The following is a 21,334-nucleotide window of genomic DNA, read 5'->3' on the forward strand; positions in this document are numbered from 1 at the left end:
ATTATATCATGAATATATTCCAAACGAAGGCAATAAATTTGTTATGAGGAACATAGGTCAATGAGAACATTAATAATTTTCAGACCGTGGATTCGCCTGAGAATTGATTCCTGCTCATTTACTGCTGTTCTTGGCAATGGTTTGGGACATACTTCGTATGCTCATGGACCAGACTACTTAAGTTTTTCTGGCACCACGTTCTCATGAGCCAGATTCTATATTAAAAGAAGTATTATCAATACGTCATGTTCGACTCCTGTGTAATTACTGTACACTTAAGACACAACCGTTGTCTCTCTAGCCAAAATCTAATTTATTTACACACTCCTGACGCACTGAAAATTATAAGGCAGCAATCCATATCATGTAACCAGTATTAACCCTTACCCATGCTGGCAGTGTAGGAATGGGAACGGGGTGTTTGTAACACAGTGACGCAGATAAAAGTCAAATGTTGTTGCGACTGTGTGTGTGTGTGTGTGTGTGTGTGTGTGTGAGAGAGAGAGAGAGAGAGAGGGTTGTGGTAGGGGAGTGACCCACATTTATCCCACATTTATTATGAAAACACCAACTCCACAATGGACACTACCTATTTTCCTATGTTATGCGATATTTCATACAAAATACAGGTAGGTAGGTATAAAAAGCCATACTGCACGAACAAAGTGACGTAGTAGTGATACATCCGTGGGTCTCGGCCCTTCTTGTCCTTGTAAGATAAGCAAGAAAAAAATATAAGTAGCCTACCAGATTGATATGAAGCTTCATTAGAGAAAGGCACCTAATGGGACTTCCTCTGAATAAATCATCCTACGTTGAAAATCCTTAGGGAGTACAGTGAAGCACCCTATGGAGCTTCGCCACAGTGAAACACAGTGCCTGTGAAAATCCTTTGGAAGCAAAAATGAAGCACCATTATGGGCATTACTAGGTTGAATCACCTTGCCTATGAATATCGTTAGATTTTATTTACAGATCAGGCCTCTGCTAGAGATGTTCTCTCATCTAAAATCCTTGAAAATCACAAAATTCGCCTGATAATTTGTCAGGGATCACCTTCCGTACCTGGGATGTTAAGGGCAGAGGTAGGGTGTGTGGCGTGAAGGGAGTACAGGTAAATATGGGTCATGGTTATATTATTGGACCTCTTCAGATGTAAGACTTGCCTCTATGTGTGTTGCAGGCGCCTTATCCCATAGTTCAGTTTTGCCCTCTGTGCACGCCCATCTGTTGTAATATTCAGTCAGTTGAAGATTTGTGTAGTTTATTCCTGCTACAAACGGACGATTAAACTCAGCTAAGAGTATTCTCATGGTGAAATGGTTAACTGACAAGTATAGTCCTCTGCTTTCGTAATTTTGCCCCAGGCTTAATATAATCGCTTTAAGATGGCAGGAGTAATGTGAATAAATAAATAAATATCAGCTTACTAAACTGATTAGTGCTTACATGAAAGTTTAAATCAAACAATAACAGAATAGGAAAAAACAGCATGTTTGGCGATGCATTACTTCTGCTGAATTGGTTACACGATTTATTACTTGGCATATGTAAAACTTCATAACATCAGCAGAAGATAGCTATAATTTAATGAAAAATCATATCACCTGAAGGAATGACATATCCCTACATTCTGAATGTGAGTGCATGGTTGAACTGCGCAGCTGCCATAAATATTATTGTCATTAAAACCCGATTCGAGTTGCCTGCATGCGGGAAATTCTGCTTCTACGTTGCATATCAAATGAAGGTGCCTTGGATATCCCTCATGGTGGTGATGCATCGCTGGAAACAATATATTCCATAAACCCGGGATATTCAGCGAGCGGCGAAATTGTTAGTCAGAATACAAAATACCCAGAGCTGCAGAACTGAGGCACGACGAGATGGAGACATGTTGAATATCCACACAGGGCGAAATATATACTTTGCATTTCCTCTGTCTCCACCAGCATGTAATTATGGGTAGCTTTTGTTTTGACGTCTGTATGGAAATATTCTTCTTTACATTTAGTACGAAAAAGCTGATTTCTTATATAAGCTGATGTCTTGTTCTTTAATGTAGTGTTCTTTAATTTACTGACTGGCAGTTATATGCAAATATAGGACGCCTTTAAGTATGATATTATTTTATTTTAATTGTTATGTTGTTCACTGCTTACATACTCGTACTGCATTTTTAAACTACCAGCTTATTCAGTGTCCATCAAGGGTACAATGTATCCGATGTATTCTTCCTTCTCCAGCTGGTTGTACTCATATCTACTGTCAGATTTAAAGCTTACAAATATATCTTGTCTGTTTGCTTTAGGGAAGCTAATTTCTTTTACCTTGATTACAGTTATCATTTTTATAATTTAATATTATGTTCTTTTTACAGTCTTGATTTCTTTTTGTACTCTGTAACCTAAAGGTATACTGTGCATGTCAGTAAATATAGAGGGGTATTAACTCAGCACAGCGACACCGTGCCTGAAATTTGCTCTTGACTCGTGACCTTGACCTCTGATCGATATGCACTTCAACTGAATCACTTCTTCCTCTGTCCACATATAACATATGTGCTAATTTTCATCCAAACAGGAGCATACATTCATGAGATAAAATACCCGTAATTTATCTTTAACACATCACATTTGACCTTCGGTCGATCTGCACCTTTATCGGGTCATTTCTTCCAAGACCCAGTTTTGGTCCCTACTGGTCAGACACGGGTGAGATAATTCATTAGACAGGCAGACAGCTATTCGATCACACTACCCATGACTCTGGCGTGGCTAACCATAAATGTAACTTGAGGGATGACCAACCTCAGGTACCAGTATCATATTCCTGAAGTGATTTTGTGCTATAGATCATGCACACGTGTCCAAAGTCTCTTGCAATGGTTTTATGTATAATCGGGATTAGTAGTGATCATTTACTTACCTCTCTTTTTGCATCTAATTTTGTCCTTTCTGCCAGTAAGCCAAACTGGAGCAAAACAGGGATACGGGTGAGGGTAATGGATGAGGAGAGAGGAGAGGCGAGTGTGAGTAGTGTGAAGTATAGGCAGGCGTAGGGTGGCGCACTAGGGTAGGGTGAAGTAGAAGCTATCCAGTGTAAAATGGGGATCAAAACTGTGTGTTCAATCTTCCCTTTAGAGTCAAAGATATATGCTAGAATTTGGCTGGTAATGCCAGAGTGCGACCTGTAACAAGGTAGTAAGATATCTGGGTGGTAACTTGATGCTGATGGTTTGGCTTATTTTAGAAATTAACAGTTTGTTGGATGCACAACCAGACACTTCAATGCTACTCTTATTAGGTTCTGGGATATATATAATCAATGCTATACTCGTTTTACACTATATTAGCCTATATTTTCAACGTTTTGTAGCTTATTTCACATAGTTCAATGGCAGAAAAATACAACTCTACATCCGTTCCACAACATTTCTTCGTGACTAGCACCACACTGTAGTGTTAATCACTTGTTACATCTCAGCAGTCAACATGGAGAGATGAAACATATAGACCAAGTTAGAGTAAACTGGGAATACCTGACTCGTATACCCATATTAGTGTCACCTAAACACGATAAACGAAACTAATGTAACTATCACAGGAAACATAGGGAGAGTGAGAGACATGAGAAGGGAGGAAAAAAAAAAAAAGAAACATAAAACTACTTAACTTCATTCTCTGAACCATATATACGTCGATTTACACGGTATATTATCAACTTTTTCTTGATCATGTACTTTGGACATGCACTTTGTCGTGCATTCCTGCCGCGTTATTCCAAAGTCTACTAGAAAGGAAGAAGAGATGGAACATTTCCTTAACTAACAAGAATTCCACCCAAAGCGAAGAGCTCCCAGTTTCTGTGGAACTGATGCAAATGACTTAAAACTGTAGTAAAACAAGGAATGACCGTAGATGGAAGCTCTTAATCAATTTAGCTGATGATAGTTTAAGACTGTTCGGTCTTCCTCTACCAATTACTAAGACTACAGATCAAATGTAAAGGCTATATAAATTACTTACGGCAATGACTCGGAATGGAACCACAACCTGCCATCATGTAGGAAAAAAATCACACCACAAATGCAGTCACACACACACACAAACAGAAAAAAATAAAAAATAACTAAAATAGAAGAGACAAGAAAAGAAAAGAAACGGTGGATTATTGATTAAATTATATACTGAGACGTCTTTTGTAATAATTATTTGCTTGCTAATACCAGACGATTACATTCACCTAAGGATATTTTTTCTCGAACAGGAGCGGTTAGATGAAAGCTTCATTAAACCAGTCACCAGTTGAGGGCCCTCTTAAACTGAACAAAACTATCTAGTAGTAGGCAGAATGTAATAACATTAACACTCAAATGGTCTCATTCCTCAGCAAGATGTTCCACTTACTGCCAGATAATGATATTCAGTTGACAGTGAGTCATAAGAGGTTTAGAGTGTTATTACAATAACAGTCAGCCCTCTCAAGGTTGGTACACAATCCATGTCTTTTTCCCGTAATTAAGTCACAATATCTAATAGGATCTGCTTAGCACCACCCATCTGGCCTACAACAGTTATCGGCTTTTATGTTCTTATCATTCCAGCAAAGACCAAGCAATTTTTTATTAAACTAAGCGTGAGTCATAGAAGCCAAAGTGCCAAGTCTAAAGCATTTCATGGTCGGGTCAATCTGGCATTCTATTCCAGCTAATGTCTGACAATGTCATGCTGCTAAAAGTAAGTCGCAGGAGACAGAGAGTCTTACTGAGAGGGATATGATCTCATTTTCAAGGCCTGATCAACTCGACGGTGGCAGCAACACAGACTGAAAATGCATATACCAGTCGCTAGTGCTAAGCCGTTAATAACACTTGTCATTCAGTATGCAACTTCCAACACCAGACCCAAGTCTTGTTTGTGTGGTGGGGCTGGCAGGACAGACGCTGGGGATGTTGTCAGGAGCCACAAATGCTTCTTATTATGGATATTTAATCCGTTAATGCACTTATTGCTGGCCTGGGAAGAAGGTAGAGTCCCAGGAGATTGGACGTCTGGTATAATGATACCCCTGTACATAGGGAAAGGGGGAAAACGAAGTGTGTGGTAAGCATAGGGGCATTTGTTTCCTTAGTGTAACAGGAGAAGCATATATAAGGATACTTACTGACAGAGTTAGAGAAACAAATGAGGAATTAGTTGCAGAAGAACAGGGAGGTTTTAGGAAGGGAAGAGGCTGTTTAGAGCAGTTATTCATCCTAAGTCCATCCTAGTGGACAAGTTTCTAGAGAAGGGAAAGAAGTTGTATGCGGCCTCCATGGACCTGGAGAAAGCATATCACTGAGTGGATAGAAAAGGAATGAGGAAAACAAAAAAAAATATATGGAGGAAATCGAAAGCTGCTGAATGCTGTGAAGAGTATGTATGAGGGCGCTAGGGCTGCAATGCGTGTGGATGGTAAACTGAGCGAATTTTTCTATCTAAACGTTGGATTGAAACAAGGATGTGTCATGTCCCCATTGTCGTTGAGTTTATATATAATGGAGGTATGAAAGAAATACAAGGTAGGACAGTGGATGTTGGAATGGCCCTAATGAGAGAGGGCAGCGTTTGGAACATTCCTGTTCTGTTGTCTGCAGATGATACTGTGGTGTTAAGTGAAGACGAAGGGCAACTGTAAGACTTGGTAAATGAGTCTGGGAGACTATGTAAGAAACGGAATCTACAGATGACTGTAGCGAACAGTAAAGTTGTGGTCTTCGAGAGAAATGAAGTCACTGAATGCACAGAAAGGCTGGATAATTAGGAAGTGGAAACTGTGAGTACATTTAAGTACTTGGGTAGTGTGATAGGTAAGGATGGAAGTTCGGAGGATGAAGTGCTTGAAATGGTACAACAAGGGAGAAAGGTTGTCGGTTCTTTGAAAGCAGTGATAAGAAATAGGGAAGTCAGCACGGAAGTAAAAATTCGCTGCATGATAGTATTGTGATACCAAGTCTAACATATGGAAGACAAACTTGGACATTGCTGGAAGAACATAAGTCAAGAGTGAGAGCAGTGGATATGAGTTACTTAAGAGGAACATGTGGAGTTACATGGAGAGACAGACTGACAAATGAGGAAGTGAAGGAGAGTTGTGGTGTGGATGTGATAGAAAGCGTTTGAAGATATACACTGAGGTGTTTTGGCCTAGAGTACCTATATACCGGGAGAGTAGCGACATAGGGGGTACCGGACGCTCAGCTGATGGCCGCCATTTTCCTGCCAAATTCGTGCACCGCCTGACTGAGACTTACGCGCAGGCATTCCGTTAGTTCATGTTTTTTTTGCTGAAAGTGGGCGTGATGCTGGGCTGTTCTGCCTATGGGTGTGCCAGTCGACCGGAGAAAGGCTTTAAAGTGTTCACATTTCCATCTGATCCAGAAAGAATGAAATTGTGGAAGAATAAAGTCAATCGTCTGGGGTGGGAACGAACTTCTAAATCAGTCTTATGTGAGGTATGGTATGCTTAATGAATGATTTCATGTAATTTGCTGGGAGCTTCTTCCTCTCTCCCGGAGAAATAAAGAAATGTCAGTGTAAGAGGGAACCACTAAAGCAGATAAGAGTATCAGGACGATTAATCATTGAGAATGAATTTGCGTAAGAAGTGATGATTCACAAATTCAAGGTTTTTTCATACTATGTTGATATTAGTTGTTTATGGTTATTTATGCATATCTTGCATATGCATTATTATACTTCCTGTTCATATGAGTGCATTGTGATACTTGTGTATCATGCCTACATGGAAAAAAGTATTTCCGGGTATTCACAAAATAATAGTGCGTTCTTCATACCAAAGTAGCCTACCTTTATACAATCGTATGCTACTGTTCATATGTCTATGGCGTTTACCTTTCGTGTGTTTATTATCACATGTCTCTTGTTTTTACGCGTATTCTTACGTGTATTATCGGTACAGAATCTTTTGATGTTTATTCTACATGTACTCTTATTATTTCGTGTGTTGTGACAATACTTGGCACAGAGAGTGATTCTTTGTAGAATCTATTAGGCTACTGTGTTCACAGTGTAAAAAACACGGAGACCACCTGTGACGAGTGCCTGGGAGATGTAATATCATCACCCCATCAGACAACTCATAAAACAGAAGATCTCACTTTACTCAAGGAATACAAAAAAAGGAGGACTTACTGCTGTGTCAGACAATATATGAGATGCTGCATAAAGTAGAGCTGATGTTCAGGAAAGGTCAGTGTGATTTGATAGGAAGGGATAACATTAAGAAAACCCTGGTGAATGAAGCAGTAAACCTAACCAAAAATTATGGTATTCCTACCAGTCACAAGCTCAAAAACAAACTTCTAAGCAAGTTTATCAATGCTCGCTTGCATTTCTACCGCAAAAAGATTAATGAAGAAGACAAAAGAAACACACAAGAAAAATATAAAACTTAGTAGTAAAAGTGTAGCCGTGAGGAAACATGTACAGAATGTAATAATCAAGTCCTGTTCCTCAACAGGCTACTGCTATAATATAGTATATTGTTAAATATTCGCATATAAACATTGATTATAAGCCTCCTACTTCTCATTCATCACCTTCTTTTATGTTATGCTTTCGTCAGTAGTTATAGCATCTGTCACCAGCAGGAGAGAGAGAGGGGACAGCAGGTCGCCGGGCAGGGAGTCGGTGAGCGCCGCGCGTTTAACGGGAAAATGGCGTCCTATCGCGGACTTGTCGCTACTGTCAGGATATAGGTACTCTAGTTTGGCCATGTGGAGAGGATAGAGAGCGAGAGACTAACGAAGAGAGTGTATGTGAGGTGTGAGAGGAGACTGACGATGAGATAAAGGGATGGAGTAAGGAGGTATATGAGAGGTATAAGTTGGAAGAAGGGCAGCGTAATAGCAGGGAACATGGCTACATGGATGTGATTTGTTTGTGGACATCCTTTATAGGATTAAGGCGCTCGCTGTAGGTAGAGAGACAGATTAATGTTCTTTCTGTTAGTTCATACATTCACTTACCATGTCCATTTACAGCATTCAGTAATTTCATTTCCAGTCCATACATACATAAAGCCTACTGTATCCATCACTGTTTATTTTGCTGAATTTGTTTTCCACGTCAGTTGATGTGTAAATATCTTGCATCCTCCTTACGTGTTTTCTGCCTTCCACCTGATTGCGAGTATTTAATTCACACATCTCCACACACACACACACACACACACACACACAAAGCGACCGATTCATAATTACCTGACGGTATAACAGCTGTGTTACATTTTCTGTCATTATTCTCTCATATACGTTTCACAGAACACTCAAGAATTAACAGACGAGATATATATATATATATATATATATATATATATATATATATATATATGTATATGTATCATCATGAGCCGTTTGAGTATCCACTGCAGGACCGGCCTATCCCGACCGAAGTAGGGACGATATAGCCAATTGTATCTCTTCCAAGTGGCTTAGGCTGTCTAGTAGAGATTGTATGTAGGGTGAGAAGTGCTTGTAAGTGTGATTGTAGCGTTGTAGTGGCTTTGGATGTGTGTGTAGTCTGTGAACCAAGTGTAATCGGCCCGTGCAAGCCGACTGGGTGCAAACATACTTTACAGTATGTGACACTGGTTCAACCACAGCACCTCTGGTGTCCGCCAATGCAGTACATGGCCGAGAGAACGCTTCCAAAGTTTAGTACCCTGGGGGGCGCGAACCCTCGCTCTCCAGTGTACGAAAAAGCACACTTTACCACATAGGCTCCATATATATATCTATATATATATATATATATATATATATATATATATATATATATATATATATATATATATATATATATATATATATAATTTACTGAGCTGCAGCCATCATTTCGTTTATGCAGACTCACTCATATTCTTCTTCAGTTACACTGGTAGAATCCCTCTCATTCAGCGTTTTGCTGCATTTTATCACAAACAGTTCACTGCACTGTCTCCATTAACTTACATTACTTATGCATTCACACCTGCTGCCCTCCCATTCTTCAACCAGTTACATTACTTTTCACTTCTGCTGTTGATACACTCTTGGGAACCACATTCTTTTGATGTGATACAGCCATCCCCATCCTGTATGCTGAAGCTCTCTTTTCGCCTTTCCAAGTGATCGGTTTCTCGAAACTGTCTTCCAATATTCTGTGTCTTTCTTTTCCATTGATTAACATCCCACCATTTTACTGCCTTACACTTTAAATTTCCAGTTACATTAATATCTACATTTTCGCTCATTTTTCCAAATGAGTCACGACCTAAACGTGTATCCAGTTCCTTTCAAATTCTTTACACACCTGTCTCTCTTTACACACGTCTTGCTGGCAACATATTCCCTCCTTCTTTCATGTGGATTACCTTTTTGCATCCACCCCACATACTTCATCTTCTCTTTCACAGTTCTGTCTGCTTTACTTCCACCATGGTTTTCTAATTTTACTAGCTTCATATTTCCGACACAACACATGCTCTCAGTAATGCTAGCCAAACACCCATTGTATGCTCTACACAGGCATGAATTTATGCTAACTCTGTAGATGTTCATATTAATTTAGCACTGTTTAATTTTTAGCTTTTCTTTCACTCTGACTTTCCTTTCACCTTCTTCCACATTCCTTTTTGTTTCACCTTGTATACTACGAGTAAAATCATATGATGCCATACCGTCTTGTCTTGACTCCTGTTCCATATATTTAAGCAAATAGGCTTCTGCTTCTTCAGTTATTTCGCTGTGTATATACAGCAAATGAAGAATGGTTGACTCCTGAAGAAGGGCAAGTTTGACCTTCAGTCCACCGGGTTCATGTTCAGATGAACCTAGGATTGCAAGTACAGCCAGCACCACTGCTGCTACAACAACCACATACATTCACTTCCTTGTGCTTGATATTTAAAGAACTTATGCATAACTATGTCAATAGTACTTGATTCTTATTGCAGCAAGGCAGTTTTATTCAGCTTTCGAAACATTTCTGGTAGTAACATGAGTGAAAATATTGAAATGCACTAATATTTTCATTTTGTAATGAAACATTATGGAGAACAACCCTAGTATTTCAAAGGCTTAAATAATAAGTGAATTGGTGTAGGATTCGCTCCACTAGCCCCTATGTTTGAGCCCTAGCTCAACAATTTTATAATTTTTTTGTTCTGCATCCCTTTCAGTCCATGTATTAGTTGCAAAAAAGGAAGAAGGACAGGACGATGAGGATTTTGATCGATGATAACGATGACGATAAGAGTGATTAAATTATAGAATTAGCTTCTACACCAGCGAAGTTGTAGGAGGTTAATTGTATTCATGAGCATAGACCATCTCCCTTGAGACTCCATTTCTGAAGTCACGTGACAGAGCTTCAAGCGCCATGACAAACAACACGGGGCTCAAGACCGACATCTGATGCTCGCCAACATTAATAGAAAACTTGTCACTCAAATCTCCATTCACCTCCACGTGGATGCGAGCACCCACATACATAGCCATAACCACTCTATCCAGCTATTCCTCGATCCCAAGCTTTCTCATCGCCCATTTCACCACCTCCCTAGGTACTTTGTGCAAGGCCTTCTCCAGATTAACAAAGCAAAGCACATCTCCCTTTTCTTCCCTATGTATGTTTCCTGAACCTATCGAACAATGAATGTGACATCAGTGGTTCCTTTTCCTGGCACAAACTCAAACTGCATCTCAGCAATAGTCGCTCTTTCCCTTTCCATACCTTCTAAAACTCCCTCCATTACCTTCATTATCCGGTCCAAAAGTTTTTTGCCCATATAATGTCCCTTTTCCATGGTCATAACCCTTCCCCTTATACACATTTACTGTCATCTCATCAGCCAGTCATCTTGAACAACACACTCATAAATAACTGAATTTTTCAAATGTGTAACCCTGCCCCTTAACAAATCTCTTGAGGCCTCCATCATTTCAGCAGTCAACCATGACACACCCGCCGCCTTCCACAACTGCATCCTGTCCATTGCCCTGCTTACAGTAGCAACATCAATCAAAGGCCAGAGCCAAACACTGGATTTGGTGACTCCAAACCTTCTCTGCTCCAGTCAAAGTCCTTATTCAGCAGCCTGCTATAATGCTTTCTCCATGCGTCTCTCATATCCTCACTGTTCACCACTACCTTCATTTCATCATTCTTCACACACTGCACACCTATGATATCCCTGTTTCTTTCCATCTTATTTGCCACCTTAAATGCCATATTCTTCCTGTCAGCACTATTCAGGTCATCCAGTAATAGCATCGGAGAATTTGTCCTGTATACCTCCTCTCTAGCCCTACCGTTGGCAGCCAAGTATTCCGATCTTTTACAACGCCTGTTCCATTCCCGGAAAACCTATTTTTCTCCTTAACTGCAGTTTCAACACCCTCACCCCACCACCATGTTATCTTATGTCTTGGAGGGTCCCTTGTCCATCCGCAACCTGAACCAGCAACTCTCAAAGAGATTGTTCTTGAAGGCTGTTTACTGCTCATTATCACTTTTGTAAACAGCTCCCTGTTCAGCCACCACTCGACTCATCTCGCTAATGAAGACATTCCTTACTGTTTGGCTTTTTAACTTCCACATTTTCCTCCTGGATGCATAGATTCTCTTTTTCACCACCCGCTCCTTCATTGCCATGTCACATCACTGATTTGTGTTGCTGCACGCACTCTTCGCACCCCATAACTTTAACATTTCTCACCAACCTATCAGCCTTCCTGACCAGGAAATAGTCATTCCAGCTACTATTACCCTCAGACTGATATCCAAGCAGTCTACTCTCTCTTTTCCTAAATAGCATGTTACACACAATCATGTTCATTCCATTTCTAAACTCACGTATCCTTTCCTCCTCCGCCTTCCTTGTATCATATTTGCCTCTCCCATGTACCCTTTCGTATCCATGAGCTGCTTCACCCAGATGTCCATTTTAATCCCCATCCAAAACTACAGATCTCATCATCCCCTGTACCACCAACCACACATGTTAAGTCATCACAGACTCTATCGTTTCTTCATCATCCTGGCCAACCTGTCGAGCATACGCCGATATTACTGAAATTATTAGTTTACCAAATAACATAAGTATCAGTGGTATAATTCTTTCATTTATCTTCGTTACATTCGTGACACATTCCACCCTTTTCTCCTCAGCCAGCACACTCACACAGCCATTTCCGTCCACACTTCCCTGCCTAAAGAATTTATACCTACACTCCTTCCCAGCAATCATTCTAGCTGACCCTTCCCTGAACCTGACTTCCTGTAGGCACCAAGCATCCTCCCGTAGGCACCAGACATCCTCCCGTCTACTTAAAGTCTCTACCACTTCCCCCTCCCCTCTTACCTTGAAACTATCCCCACTCCATGATGCCACTCTGAACTCCTGGGTGTCTTGATTTCAACAGGCTTTCTTTAAATGCTTTTGCTGTCCATTTTTGTCATAAATTATATTGGTGTTGTTGGAGGCATGCGCTCTCTGAGTTCTGTCTAGTTTAAAGATGCGATTTCCCCTGTTCTCTTGGTCATTGATTCTGCTTCACAATACTCTTCCTTGTTGTGGGTAAGTGTGCGCCCGACTCAAGTTTTCGCCGAGATAATAAGGTAAACTTGAACCCAACTTCTCTGTTAACTTGATAGGAAATATAATTAGAAAGTGCTTCGTACACACTCTTGAGAGGTAACTTTGCCAACAGGATTTCGCCAATGTTATTTCAAGACCTCCCACCCAACTCCGGCTCTGACAGCAAACAATTGATAACTATAATGCAACGCTGTCGACACATTTTCCAGGGTCAATCATTAACCGCTCGTCAAGGAACATATCACCAAGAGTGGCGCTGAACGAAGAAGATGAAGTTTATGAACGAGACTTTCTGTGGGGTACAATTGATTTTGCCAAGTCCCAAACTTCCCTATTAATATCAGTCACGCTTATATACATGTTCCCAATCATACTATCTATCTATCTATCTATTGCCAGACGCCATAATCCCGTAAAGGGTGGCCATTTGCCTTTGACTTAGTTGTTTTACGGGGAGGGGCACTAACCCTCCACTAACCCACTTATTTCCACCCAGCGTTGTAAATGGTTTCTTGGCTTACAGGAAACCATTAGGCTTGTCACTCAATATAAAGCCACCTATAAAGGAAAGAAAACAAAAAAATAATAATAATAACAGCTTGATTAGCTGAGAACCAGCCTTATGTTCTTCAGGTATGAGTTACGTTCAGTAATTTGATTATCTATTTATTTTTTATATATCACTCATCTGCAGATGTCTGTATTTTAATCGTGGTGTTGCCATTACGTTTTATTTAGCCAAGGAAAAACTTTTAAGATATATTCTTCATTGACACCTTCATTACGAATCGTCGTGCAGAAGTTGAACAAGACTGTTGCAAGGTACCATCAGTAAACAAAAACCAAACATCGTCCTTCTGAACGGAGTTAAAATTACGAACTGCACTTACAGCATGTTTCTGCAAGGAATCCATAAGAAAAGCGAAACGTAATATCCAACCAGCCGCCATCTAGCCCTTTACTCGCTTATCAGGAGCGTGGATGATTGAGGTAGGACTTATTTATGGCGACGGTGACCAGCCACTCACTCTTGAATAATATTTTCTTGTCAATAATCACCAACCACCTGTCAGATTTAAGTTGTTATGGGCCACATCCAGTTGGAGCGCCCTAACCCACTATACCACCAGGCGTCCAGGAGTAATAATAATAATAATAATAATAATAATAATAATATTATTATTATTATTAGTATTATTAGTATTATTATTCCAACACGATACACTCTCAGGCCGAATAAAATCGTCTGGCGGTAGCAAGAATACAACACTGAATTATTCCTGTCGTGCTGAAGGGGTTAAAACAGCCTCCACAAACCCTTCCATCAGGTGAGACAAATCTTCACTATTTTATTCTTTCCACCTCCAGACGATTTTATTCAGCCTGCAAGTGGCCCCTCATCCCGTTTGGCTTAACCCTCTGACGATGACGTAAAAAAATCTTCACTACAGTGTTTTGTTGTTGCTGCCAACAGACGATTTTATTCAGCATGGGAGAGGAGACACACCATACTGAACGGGTTAACGAAGCCATAATTATCCAACCCCTCCAGGTCGAACAGTGTGTCTCCTAAACTGAATACAATCGTCTGCAGGAGGCAGGGATACAATGGGAAAATGCGTCATCGGACTTAGAGGATTTAACGTCTCAAGCAACCCCTACAGGACGTGAGGAATCTTCACTCTTTTATTCTTTCTATCTTCAGATGACTTTATTCAGCTTGCAACCCCCCCCCCCCACCTTGGGGATGGGAAGGGAATAATACTTCGCCAGTATTCCTGTTTGTCATAAGAGGCGACTAAATGGGGCCTTTTTGTCTCGTCATTCTCCTTACTGTCCTCTTCTGCTCTTTTCTATTACCTGTCTTCTTGATACTCGTATTTCCGTGTTTTTGTCCTTACTTTATTTTTCCGTTACTCCTACAGTGCCATATAGCCATATTATGGCTTGGTGCTAATTCTTCATTATTCCTTCAGCTTGCAAGTGGTCTGTCATCGTGTACGGGTTAGTCCTCTGATATCTTCACTATCTTTTTATCTTGTTGCCTCCACACGATTTTACTTAGCCCGACCATTTTACTTAGCCCAGGAACGGCTTCTCGATTAAGGGTTAATAATTATACAATGTGAGGTTAACCGTGCAGTGAATAAAATCGTCTGACGCCGGTAAGAATAAGGCAACGAAAATCACTGCCCTGGTAAGAGGTGCACTGAGGACGGTTTATAACTCGTGACATAAAGGTGGGCCACTCCCAAGCAGAATAAAACCGTCTGTTGCAGCAAAAACGAAAGTGAAGATGACTTTTTTTTTCTTTTTTAGCAGTAACTGCGGACTTGGAAAATGTCTTCAGTAATCCTCTAAGGGGGAGGGGAAAGAGAAGGGGTGTGAGGGGGGTGAGAAGTTGGGAGTTCAAAGGTCAGTGGGAGTTGAAGACTTGTCGGGGGAAGAGAACACCAGAATCACCCCTTGCTCCTTCCCACAACTCCCCACCCCCTCAGTATCTCCATTTCTCCTACCCTCCCCTTCCTCTTCCCTATATCCATTTACCTATCATCCCCTTCTCCTTTCGCACAAATTCTGATCCCACAATCCCCACCTTCATTCTGGCCATTTACCATTCCATTCTTCCCTAACCACCCCCATCTAAGCCACATTCATAGAGCCTATCCCATTTCACAGTCCCACATCCCCTTCTTTCTCTTCTCAGGCCTGCCGTACTCTTGGAAAAGGAATATTTCCCTACCAGTATGGCGAGGGACGCCTTCACGGGGTATCACTAATATGACAAACCCCCACAACTTCCTACCAGTCAATGGAAAGAATGATAGTAGATTGCAAGGAAAGGACAGTTGCAGCCTGCGATCCACTGAGTTCGCGGTGGGAGCCTTGGGCCACAACAGAAACACCAACATCCCTGTTATTCCATCAGTAACACTCAGGACCTGTATAAAGCCTCGTATTCAAGGGGACGGCTGGGACTTTGCAGTGATTAATTATTTGTCTTACTGACCCTCGTATAGGCAAAAGGCATTAATTGAAACGTTCTTTTTGTCTTTAACTATGACAACCTTCACTTCCCTCCTCTATAATTTCTTCCATCCTTCCTAATGCCGTCTATTCCCCCTCTTACTCACTAGTCCTTAACGTCTCTTTCCTTTCCGTCCTTCTCTGTTCAACTTGCCATCCCTCCCCCTTCCAGCAAGCAATATATATTTCCCTAACCCCCTTCTCCTTCCTCCTCCCTTCCCCAGCAACTCATCCACAAAACCACAAACACCACTCCTCTCTCCCACTCTTCCTCCAACACAATAATTCCCAAGCCACATTTCCCTTTCCCTCTTCCTTCCTCCATTCCTTACAACAATCCTGACACCTATCCAACATCTTACCTTACTTAGTTCCCCCTTTCCCTTTCACTTCCCCTCCTCCCCACTCAGTTATACGCATCCTGCCACCCTTCACTTTCCTCATACACAGATGTAACAAGTGGTTCTTCTGCCATAAACCCTGTCACTAATAGGAAATATTTTGCATTTTATTCCTGCTCCACCAGACAATTTTATTCAGCGATTATCTTCAACTCCAGTAGTGAAGATATTAACTGAGGCTCTATGCAACCCCTCCACCTGGAAATGTCTACCCAGTAGAGCTGAATAAACTGGCTTGTCGTAGGGGAGAATAAGGCGAAATATACAACATGGCGTCCAGGGGATTAACACGTCGCACTTTAAGTCATCGTCTACTGTGTACCGCCTGATCCAGCCTTCACTCCCACCCCAGCTAACACTATAACTACTCGAAACTAACTTTAAACAATTGACAACCCTGCAACTTATCTTGCTCTCGTGTTCCTGAACTCGATTCTTCTGAATTCTCTACACTCTGGCTTCGACTTTCCTGTCATTCTCTGACTAAATATATCTGTGCTGTTTACTAATCTCCTAATTCTACTGACTATCAAAAATTCTTTGACTATCTTACTTCTACGATGGAACACATTCTATCCATTTCTCCTTTCTCTGAAATCTCCATTCTTGGAGATTTCAATGTTCACCACCACCTTTGGCTCTCCTCTCCTTTCACTGATCCACCTGGTGAACAAGCCAACACCTTTTCTATCCTTAATGACCTAGAGCAGCTTGTACAGCACCCTACCCGTATCCCTGACCGTCTTGGAGAGAGCTCCAACACACTTGATCTCTTCCTTACAACTAATCCTTCTGCTTACACTGTTAATCTTTTCTCTCCGTTGAGCTCCTCCGATCACAACCTTATCACCTTAACCTGTCCTATCGCTCTGGTACGGCCTGCAGACCCTCCAAAAAAACGTCGTCTCTGGCACTTTGGAGCTGCGGATTGGGAGGCCCTCAGGCAGTACTTCTTTGATTTTCCCTGGAATGATTATTGCTTCCATGGCCGGAAGCCATCTGCGTGTGCCTTGCGCATTACGGAGGTTATTCTCTCGGGCATGGAAGCATACATTCCTTTCTCATATCCTTTGACTAATGCACGAAAGCCTTGGTTTAATCACGCTAGTTCTAATGCTGTCCGCAACAAGGAGAGGGCCTATAAAAGGTACCGGAGCCAACCCACCCCTGAATCACATCTTTTATACATTTCTGCCCGGAATCATGCTAAGTCTGTTCTTCGCTCGGCCAAAAATAATTTCATCCGTAAAAAATGCTCTCAACTCTCTAACTCGAACTCTTCCCGCTCCTTCTGGCACCTTGCCAGAAATCTTTCTAACAACTTTACCTCATCATCCTTCCCTCCTCTTTTCTACTCTAATGGCTCTGTAGCTATTTCTTCTACTGATAAAGCAGATCTCTTCGCTCAGACTTTCTCCTCCAACTCCACCTTAGACGATTCCGGTGCTGTTCCTCCATCACTTCCCCCCTCTGACTTCCTCATGGCTAACATTAAAATTTCTTCAGCTGATGTATTTTCTGCCATTGCTGGCCTCAGTACTAATAAGGCATATGGGCCTGATGGAGTCCCTCCTGTTGTTCTCAAGAACTGTGCTTCTGTGCTTACTCCCTGCCTAGGCAAACTCTTTCACCTTTGTCTGTCAACTTGTACCTTTCCTTCTTGCTGGAAGTGTGCTCTCATTCAGCCAGTCCCAAAGAATGGTGACCATTCCCAACCCTCTAACTATCGTCCAATTGCTTTAACATCCTGTATCTCAAAAGTTTTCGAGTCAATTCTTAATAGAAACATTTTTAAGCATCTTTCCTATCACAACCTTCTTTCTGATCATCAGTATGGGTTCCGTCAGGGACGCTCCACAGGCGATCTTCTCACCTACCTTTTAGACTCCTGGTCATCCTCCTTTCGGGACTTTGGCGAAAGCTTTGCCATTGCACTTGCCATCTCAAAGGCTTTCGATCGAGTCTGGCATAAACCTTTAATTTCCAAACTGCCCTCTTTCGGTTTCTATCCTTCTATCTGTGCCTTCATCTCTAGCTTCCTTTCTGGTCGTTCTATAACCGCTGTTGTAGACGGCTATCGTTCATCTCCTAGATCTATTAACAGTGGTGTTCCTCAGGGTTCTGTCCTATCACCAACTCTCTTCCTTTTATTCATCAGTGACCTTCTAAGCTGTACATCTAACCCTATCCACTCAAATGCTGATGACTCCACTCTTCACCTTTCCATTCGATTCCCACAACGTCCATCTCAGCAGTTACTTCAACAGGCAAGGGATGAGGCTATGGCACACCTAATGTCTGACTTGGCTCGTATCTCTGACTGGGGTAAAAATAATATGGTTGTTTTTAATGCATCAAAGACTCAGTTTTTGCACCTATCAACCCGACAAAATCTTCCACAAGTATACCCACTTATGTTTAATAATACTCAACTTAATCCTGCATCATCGTTGAACATGCTTGGGGTTTCATTTGCTTGGGACTTGTCTTGGAAAGATCATATTACATCTCTTGTAAAATCTGCTTCCAAGCGATTGGGCGTGCTAAGCCGACTCCGTTCCTTCTTTACCCCTGCACAGTTGACTCTATACAGTGGTTTTATTTGCCCCTGTGTGGAGTACAACTCTCATGTATGGGGAGGCTCCCCACATACAGCTCTTCTCAATAGGGTGGAGTCAAAGGCTTTTCGTCTCATTAACTCTCCCCCTCTTACTGACTCCCTTCAATCTCTGTCTCTTCGCCGCAGTGTTGCATATTTATCTCTTTTCTATCGCTACTTCAATTGTCACTGTTCCTCTGAACTGTCTGCATGCATTCCTCCACTTCTACGACGGGGCTAGCACCTGTCTAGGAGCAAACTCTCACCCCTTTTCTGTCCAACTCTCTAACGCAAGAGTCAGCCGTTACTCCCAGTCCTTCATTTATGCAACATGTCAACTCTAGAACTGTCTCTCTCTGTCTGTATTTCCTGCTTCCTATGATCTCCAGTCTTTCAAACACACTGTGTCCAGGCATCTCGAAATGAATGGATCTTGAATTTGGCTCTCTCTTGTATTTTGTTTTTCTCTTGGAGGGAACAGTATTGCAGGCTCATTGCCTTTGGTTCCTTCTTCTTCACAAAAAAAAAAAAAAAATCTGCCTCACCACTGTTAATTACACTTGCATCGTTAAACACACCTACAGTCCCGCAGTCTTTTCAGAGTCACCATTAAAAGTAAACTACCCTCAGTAAGAATAACTCTCACACCGACTCCTAACCATTATCATAACTACAACGCCCTTAAAAACAACTCTAAATAGTCTCTCACTACCTTCCTCACCACTACCACAGCTACACTACCCTCACTAAAAACAGTTTCCGAAATCTCATCACCATTGTCGATACACTATAGTGGGAAGAAAACAATTAAAAATAATTTATATTTTTCTTAACAATCAAAACTGCACTAAGTTCAATATGAACACTTATAAACATTCTAGTCCTCACACCTACCATAACTACACTAACTCAGGAAAAATTATTCCCGCATTCTCATCCAAAAAAGTTATTTCACTTCCCTCACCGAAGATAGAGAGCTCACGCTCCCTTCCTAACTACCGTCATACTTCCCTATCCTAACTAGCAACCCACACAGGCCAACTCTGTCTTCTTAATGACTACCATAACTAAAACCGCATTACTCCCGCTCCCCCTCATTGCAATGCTCTCACTAATAGCATAGAAAACGATACGAGCCGACCAGTTCCTGGATCACTAGAAATTAGCACTGGCAGTGAATCAAAGTCCCGTGCAAGCACTTATCCACAGTGTTACGTTCCCTTGTGACAAAGTATATCATATTATTTGCCCATAACAGAACGTTTCACCACGGATAATTGTTATTCCTTCTCCATTGACAAAGTCATGTCTCTGGACGATAGGAGGGTTCGAGAGACAGGGGAGGAGGCGAAAATGAGGAGGGAGAAGCTTGCTTTGGAGAAGAAATGGAAGGAAAAAGAGAAGAAAAGGGAAAAACTGAAAACAAAGCAAGAAAAGGAGAGACAAAAAGTTGAATCCAAAAGGATGGCCGATACAGAAAGCTGGCACAATGAAGAGAATGCGAAGGATGTGAAGAGGAGAGAGAAGGTGGCCAAAAAGGAGATTCGGCAGCCTGCCATAGAGCAATTGAAGGAATGGGGGAATATGAAGGCCAGGGGTGAAAAGACTAACAAAAAGGATTACGATTCTGAAAAAGAAGATGAAAAGGACCAAGTAGTGGGAGTAGTTTTGCTGAATGAATCCCTACCTTGCCTCGCCCCTGTTCATTGTGAGGGTAAAAGGAATGGGTCCGGTCGGGGCAAGGGAGGCAAGCATGCTGTGAAGGGTCATGAGAGAGTGTTCACAGTTCCTCCGGCCTTCACTTGAAAGATAATAGTTGGTGTGAATTTTTCTTTTTTTGAAGATTGTTTCTTTTGCAAAATCTTAATTTGGATTTTATTTTTAGTAAGAACTTTTATTAAATGGAACTTTTTTATTATTTCTTTCTCTTTCACATCTTAATTGAAATATATCATTGTTGTTCTGTTTTAAATTGGGTAATAAATTTTTAAAATTTTCATGAATATGATTCTTTTTAAATTTTTTATTTTTTATTTAATATTTAGGGGGGAGGGGGGTCTTCTTCGATGGAACACTGCCTTGCCGTGGCGGAGAAGCTTGTGCATCCCAGTGATCAGTGGAACTATACTAGTCAGGTGCAACCATACTAGGCAGGTCCACTGTGAGGGATCAGACTAAAACTGTTCACCTCACAGTAACCTCCTGAGCCGGATCTGTGAGATACATTGGCTTACACCTTATAAATTAATTTCTTCCAAACCATTGACAGTTGTGTGCAGTAGCAATGGAGCAGCTGACCATAATAGTAGTCAGACCTGCCCCAGGGGAAGCGTTGATAAGAATCGCTACAGAAGGAAGGCTGACCGATTGTGACATCGTTTCAGACTTGTATGACAAGTTCCTCTAAACCATTCATTGTGGTATCTATATTCCTTTTACCTTAACTTGGCTCAGATTCTCGTCCCTTTGGTATTTACTTTACGTAGCTCAGTGGCACAGAAAGACAATACTGTGGCTCAGCATCCTTTTCATGGCACTTTTTCATGACTGGCACTATATTCTAGTCATAACCTATTGCTGCAACTCGGCATTCAGGCAGGAGAGGTGGCAAATTTAGGAAAAGTTAGAATAAAGGGTTATTGCTGCATCAGAGGATATTATG

This window comes from Coenobita brevimanus, chromosome 34 (assembly GCF_032717465.1).
Source record: "Coenobita brevimanus isolate Jiangsu-jjx chromosome 34, ASM3271746v2, whole genome shotgun sequence".
NCBI lineage: Eukaryota > Metazoa > Arthropoda > Malacostraca > Decapoda > Coenobitidae > Coenobita > Coenobita brevimanus.